This window comes from Nothobranchius furzeri, chromosome 1 (genome assembly GCF_043380555.1).
Source record: "Nothobranchius furzeri strain GRZ-AD chromosome 1, NfurGRZ-RIMD1, whole genome shotgun sequence".
Lineage (NCBI taxonomy): Eukaryota > Metazoa > Chordata > Actinopteri > Cyprinodontiformes > Nothobranchiidae > Nothobranchius > Nothobranchius furzeri.
In genome coordinates, this window is record NC_091741.1 from 19,142,099 (window position 1) to 19,149,812 (window position 7,714).

Here is a 7,714-nt window from a genome sequence, read left to right on the forward strand (position 1 = left end):
TTGATTGGAGTACACTAAAACAAACCTGATCTCTCTAGGACATTCAGAAGCCAAGTTATAAGCCCACAAATGTGTAACTGGACTACTTCTTTAAATTGACACCAGATACGGTGACCTTTGGGACATGGTTTGACCACCTGTGTGCACAACGCCTGTTTTAACTACTAAAGCCTGTTTATTATATTGTTCTACTTATTTGCTGTGAGGTTAATACTTAGAAAATTTGTATATTAATGTAAACAATAAAAAAAAATCACTGATTGTATGCTTTCTTTTAGATGTAATGGTCCAAACTCAGCCTTGTAGACATTTATTGCATCCTGTAGGTAAATACACAGAACAGGCTCAGGTCCAGGATGACCCAGCATGCTCTTCCATTCTGGCTGTTAGGGATTGTATCAATAACTCAATGCCTACTGATGTTTTCACCTAACGGTATTTATTTAGAATGCAGGTAAGATTTAACTATATTTGTTAGCAAAGCAGACTGATCTTGGGAATTTCACTGCAGCACTGATGTCCACCTCTCTGTACACATTAGAGAGAATTACCACTTTACAGCTAAACACATTTAATAAAGATATAGGCTACGCATTGCAGACAATAAAAACAAAGTTGTAAGCATTAGAATTATAATGATGACATTAAAGAACACTTGGAGGAATGTTCTTTATTTTTGACTAGAATCTCAACTCTTTAAATTAAAATGTAACTGCTTTTTATCCATTTTCAGCCATTAAGACACCCAATATAAAATAAGACTACTTATAAAATTATTTATAATTATATGTATGTATATAGATAGAGATCTTAATAAAATATATTCTTTGAATGGTGTTTTAATGAGCTGTATCATTTTTTACAGAAATAAGCAAGCAGCATTCCTTGTGTGTGTGTGTGTGTGTGTGTGCGCGCGCGCGTGTGCCTGCTCGCTTGTCCCTCCGTCGGCCGTGACGGGTGTGTGTGAGTGACTACAGACAAATGCATGAGAGAGTTAGCAGCCATGAAACAGCTTGATGAACTACTCTCCCCATGTGTTTTAAAAATGCTAATATGCTATGCTAAATCTGCTATGCTAAATAATGATTTCTCTATAGAACTACAAAGTCCGACTGGGGGAGGAGAGTACAGGACTGCACTATGGAGGGGGGCGGAGTTTACAGCTCCTCCTCCAGTTTAAAGAGACAGTACCCCAAAACGGCTTGTTCTCAAGACTCTCCTCAGAACAGGGGTAGATGAGGGTCTGTAGAGCAACAATAATGAGGAAATCAGACCAAAGAACTGCAGTTCCACTGTTTTTAGACCCCCAACTGAAGGATTTAGATGTAAAAAGGAATAACTTAAAAGCATGTTATGTCTCCTTTAAAGGCCCCGTGTGTGAAATTCACAGAAATCATAGTAAAAAGATCCGACTCTTTAGCACCACGCAGTTTAGAGTCGGTATATCAGCTATTGGAGCCCCCGAGGATCAAAAAGGTTTTTTTTTATCATTATTTAAAACTTTATTAACAAATATAACAAATACAATACAAAATCGTGATGCTGTAAACGGCAGCATGTCATCATCTATTTCCAGCTTTCAAGTCAGCGAACAGGTTAGTTGTTTTCATCTAACTTATTTTATTAATTTAATCTAAATAGGTTTTGAATAAGAAAAACTTTTTTATGTCAGTTATGTTTGCTAATAGCAAACGGCAGCTAGTTAGTGATGACTTCTGACTACAAAAAATGACAATATTTTGTTCATTTTATTTGAGAAATGTTATATTTCTATTTGCCATTTTGGAAATATACAAGGTAGTGTAGTCTGTAATTGTTTTCTCTCCGTAAACAGAGTCAGATATCATCCGATGGTTCATCAGTGGAGACAGACAGAGGACGAGGGAGAGGAAGAGGGCGAGGAAGAGGGAGAGGACAGACGTGTGCCAGCGCACAGAGAGGCAGAGGTGTTAGACATGCGACAGAAGCAGGGCAAGCATCCCAAGATGAAGGAGCCGAATTTGCTCAAACCAGCCGCAACGTCCCACGCACAAGAGGAAGAGGCAGAGCTGCAATAAAGTCTAGAAGATCGGCGCTTTCAAGAGCTGATGAGGAGAGTCGAGGAGCTTCAAAGGGAAAGAAGAGCAGAAATTGAGGTTTGTGTAAGATAATGAGCAAATTAATAATTATCTGGGTCAATATATGCCGTCCTGTCACTCATTTCATTCATATAAGTACATACGGTAATTCTATTTAACCGTATAGCAAGTGTTTGGAATTATATGTAGTTTTGTAAAACATTCAGTGTCCTACTTCTTTCCTAATACATATTATTTGTTTTTGATAGTACCTTTATTTTAGGAATTAGCCATTTAATATATATATTATTAATCAGCTACTCTTATAAACTTGTTAAAACATTTACAAAACATTGCTTTCTACTGTAATTCAATTAAATTAATCTTACAAAAATTCTAATCCTACTTTTCCCCCCAGCGCCTTGTACAGGGCATGAGCCTGGAGGACCACCGTCATCTCACCTCTCAACTTTTGGAAAGACAGCCAGGTCTGGTTTTTGATGTTTTGTTGGACAACCAACGCCGAGATAGGCACACCACACCCGTGCAGGCCCCTGCGTTAACATGGTGTACTTGTGGCAATTGCACAGATATGCCAACAGATGCAGAGCGCAAATGCTGTGGACAAGACTCTGTAAACTGTATAAGCCTTCTGCCCCATTTTAGACTTTACTGTTTGGATGAAGGTGTCCTGAGGATCCATCGTCAGTACAGAGCAGACCTCACCGTATTAGGACAGATTAGGGAACCAGGCGATGACAACAGGGAATACAGGTATGCTGCCTACCGGCACTTCATTTTCTGGCAGCATGGGTCACTTGGACATGGAAATCGAAGAGTCATCCCAAGTTGCTGTGTGGTCAAAATTAGGGAGAAATTTCCAGACCCTCATGGACAGTATACTGGTTTTCTTCCGGGAGTGTAACTGGTCAAAAGTTTACATGGGTTGTTGAAGTGTTTCTGATATTTTGTACACCTTTATATTGTAATTTATTATGTTGAATAAGTATTTTAGATAAATATTTTTTGAAACCCCAATGTTAGTGTTGTACAATAATGACAAATTTAGAGGTGGCTACTCTTCAGCCATGTATACTCTTGTAATGTGAAAAAAAAATCACATCTTTACAACTCCATAGTTTTGCATTACATTAGTGAGCTATTAATTTACACTCTTACAGGGTCAAGTCATGAAACAAAAAATATGTAATTTTCTGAAAGACATAAGAAATAAAGAAATTAGTACAGATGCACTTTTATTTGAATTAACCTTATTCAGAGTTTGAACAGACAAATTTGGAACACATTTTAATCTTGAAACATGATTTTACACACTTTAGGATAATAAAGAATAGATCTAACGTAAAAGACTGTGCAGAATTTATGTGCTACTTCAAGTAAAAAGAACAACATGTTAGCACAGTAGTAAAGACATCAAAGTGCAATATCTACATTTTTATGTACATTACATTAGTAACACGCAGCAGGTATAGAATACTCCATGTAAATGTAGACAAGATCGTCACTGGAGGCCTGTAGCTGTGTTGAGTTCTGATACTGTGAAAAAAGTATTGTAAGACAAGTGTAGGTAAAGAACTGAGCTGTAGTCAAAGGATGCTAAAATGACACATACCAAGACCTCGGCTGACTTGGATCTGCACTAGCTCCGAAATAGGTGGTGGAGCGATGGGTGGCACAAGACCGAGCCGTCTGGGGTCATCATCCCTCATTGATCTGGTACGAGGCATCCCAACTCCTCTCGCAAACCTCTCGTTGATTATTTTTGATTGGAGTACTGGAATGTATTCGTAGCCCTTTTCTGATTTTAGTGAATACACACTGTACCTTCTGGCATTCTTATTGTACTTCCGTTTGAATCTAAAAAATAGGACAATTGCATAATGAATTTCTGTCACGACAATGGGACAAACTTAAATAACGTGTAGTAACGTTAATACAGCTTTTTAATTGTAAGTGGTAGGCATTATTTTGGCTCAACTCTGACTGAAAAACAAGGTAAAACCTACATTAGTTGGCCTTCAGCATTCCTGATTGCTGGTCGATTAAGGTGAAAGTTATAATCCAGTGCTGCAAGGAGAACTCTGGCTTCATACACTTTGTAGGAGAAGGCTTGACGCTTGCTGGCATACATCAGAATGTGGTTCTGAAATGACTCAAGCAGGGCTGTTGATCTGTACAAATGAACAGTCAGTATGAGAGAGGACAACTGGTCACATGGCTAATAGCAGGGATGCTCCAAGTCAGTCCTGGAGGGCAGCTAACATGCATATTTAGTTCTGTCCCTGGTTAAATACAGCAGAATCAAATTTATCAGCAGTTCCATTAGCAGGCCTCAGTATAAATTAGACACCTTGAGTGTGTAGGCCAGCAGTTATATCTTCTTTAGTGTCTGTATGCACTGTTATTGTATGCATTATTTTCAGGAAATGTATTTGAGCAATTTTTAAAGTGACACTCAGTTGCTGGGAGGCAAAACAGCTAACGGAGCACCCCTGGCCTACAGCTTCACAAAAAAATACTTAAATAAGTCTCACATGTACCTGAAGTGCAGATATTTATGCACGTCCTTCTGCCAGCGTTTGTTCAAGACAATCTCCACAAGAGCTTTGTGACTCCTGGAATCCTTCTCGATCCACTGCTTCCCCTGCTGGTCATCAAGATGATCATGCTGGCAGTTTCCCATTGCCCATGTGTGAACATTGCAAACATGGTGTAGAATTCCAACCCAATGTGCCTGTGCAAAATTAAACACAATGCAAAACAGTATGAATATGACAGGTTTTTAGGTGGAGTTTGGGATACTATTGGAATTAAAGTTTTCTTACAAGAAACTGCTCTATTGTGGTGGCTGTCTTGCAACACCACCAAAAATGATCGATCGTTAAATCATTACATATGTATACGAAGGCGCATAAACAATAAACAAAAAGAAATGCTTCTGAATTTTAAGATGGTGTGCTACATTTTTGGCACTAGTTAGCATGAGCTGTTTCCCAAATTCTAGCTTACTCCACACAAACTTTGTGTCACAAAGCACACAACTACTACAATGAAGAAATTAAACACACATTTTTAACTTACCTGTCCAAAAGGAAGGTAGCAAGCTCAGCGTGTCTACTGAATCCCTTTTGTAACATGAGGTCTCTCCATCTTGGGAAGGCAACTCCTATATTTACTCTGGTTTTCTCATGATGCCGGTCTTGTTCACTTTTCAAAATCCTTTTTCTTTTACTTGGATGAGACAAACTATCCCGTTTCTCAAGTTTGCTTGTAGAATATGTGTGATCCTCCATCGCTAGAAGTACGGGGTGGCTAGTTTCTTCTTCTTCTTAGTTACTTTGTCAGACTGCATGCTTACAAGGCGCACTTATGCCCCCTGCTGTTTCTTTGAGGTTACATCATTTAAAAACGCAAACATCAAATGCGAAGCTTAATATGTTGTATGTCCCTAAAAGGTCACTGTATTTTAAGATGGCGCATGCCGTATGGAGCACCGGTCTGCTTCTTTTGTCTAAAATATTAAAATATAAAGCTAATAATAATGCTTAGAATAAATGCTTGTTTGAATTATCATTAAAAAAAACAAATTTGAGAATGTGATATAAGAAATTTGATAACTTATAAGATGAAATATCACACATTGGGCCTTTAAATTGACACCAGATCCGGTGACCTTTGGGACATGGTTTGACCCCCTTAGGAAAGTGCTATCATCATGAAACGTTCAGATCGCTTACAACTCAATAGATTCTACCTTCCTGTAACGTTTCAGCCTGATTGGACCTTGTTTTCACACAAATGAACCCAGAATGATGTGAAATTGTGCTTCGTGCAACATAATTCTGGGTGCCATTTACAAACCATAAGTGCTAATGACTCCATTCCTTTTTGTGGTTGTAGGGGCTGTTGATTGGAGAAAACTAAAACAAACCTAACCTCTCTAGGACATTCAGATGCCAAGTTATAAGCCCACAAAGGTGTAACTGGACTGCTTCTTTAAAGTGACACCAGGCCCGGTGACCTTTGGGACATGATTTGACCCCCTATAGGAATGTGCAATCATCTTGAAACGTTCAGATCACTTACAACTCAATAGATTCTACCTTCCTGTAATGTTTCAGCCTGATTGGACCTTGTTTTCACACAAATGAACCCAGAATGATGTGAAATTGTGCTTCGTGCAACATAATTCTGGGTGCCATTTACAAACCATAAGTGCTAATGACTCCATTCCTTTTTGTGGCTGTAGGGGCTGTTGATTGGAGAAAACTAAAACAAACCTAACCTCTCTAGGACATTCAGAAGCCAAGTTATAAGCCCACAAAGGTGTAACTGGACTACTTATTTAAAGTGACACCAGGCCCGGTGAACTTTGGGACATGGTTTGACCCCCTTAGGAAAGTGCTATCATCTTGAAACATTCAGATCACTTACAACTCAATAGATTCTACCTTCCTGTAACGTTTCAGCCTGATTGGACCTTGTTTTCACACAAATGAACCCAGAATGATGTGAAATTGTGCTTCGTGCAACATAATTCTGGGTGCCATTTACAAACCATAAGCACAATTTCACATCATTCTGGGTTCATTTGTGTGAAAACAAGGTCCAATCAGGCTGAAATGTTACAGGAAGGTAGAATCTATTGAGTTGTAATTGATCTGAACGTTTCAAGATGATCGGACATTCCTATAGGGGGTAAAACCATGTCCCAAAGGTCACCGGGCCTGGTGTCACTTTAAAGAAGTAGTCCAGTTACACCTTTGAGGGCTTATAACTTGGCTTCTGAATGTCCTAGAGAGATCAGGTTTGTTTTAATGTACTCCAACCAACAGCCCCTACAACCAAAAAAAGGAATGGAGTCATCAGCACTTATGGTTTGTAAATGGCACCCAGAATTATGCTGCACTAAGCACAATTTCACATCGATCTGGGTCATTTGTGTGAAAACAAGGTCCAATCAGGCTGAAACGTTACAAGAAGGTAGAATCTATTGAGTTGTAATTGATCTGAACGTTTCATGATGATCGCACATTCCTATAGGGGGTCAAACCATGTCCCAAAGGTCACCGGGCCTGGTGTCACTTTAAAGAAGTAGTCCAGTTACACCTTTGAGGGCTTATAACTTGGCTTCTGAATGTCCTAGAGAGATCAGTTTGTTTTAGTGTACTCCAATCAACAGCCCCTACAACCTCAAAAAGGAATGGAGTCATTAGCACTTATGGTTTTTAAATGGCACCCAGAATTATGTTGCTTGTAGCACAATTTCACATCATTCTGGGTTCATTTGTGTGAAAACAAGGTCCAATCAGGCTGAAATGTTACAGGAAGGTAGAATCTATTGAGTTGTAAGTGATCTGAGCGTTTCATGATGATAGCACTTTCCTAAGGGGGTCAAACCATGTCCCAAAGGTCACCGGATCTGGTGTCAATTTAAAGAAGTAGTCCAGTTACACAGTTACCTATAGGAATGTGCGATCATCTTTAAACGTTCAGATCACTTACAACTCAATAGATTCTACCTTCTTGTAGCGTTTCAGCCTGATTGGACCTTGTTTTCACACAAATGAACCCAGAATGATGTGAAATTGTGCTTCGTGCAACATAATTCTGGGTGCCATTTACAAACCTTAAGT

The 7,714-nt window shown here is 39.0% G+C and overlaps 1 long non-coding RNA gene across 1 annotated transcript; it reads left to right on the plus strand.

The window, feature by feature from the left end:
* Positions 1-1,026: 1,026 nt before the first annotated feature.
* LOC139069880 (uncharacterized) lies at positions 1,027-3,687 on the plus strand. The gene is made up of 2 exons (XR_011520566.1): positions 1,027-2,135; positions 2,476-3,687. It is a non-coding gene; the product is annotated as an uncharacterized lncRNA (long non-coding RNA).
* Positions 3,688-7,714: the final 4,027 nt, after the last annotated feature.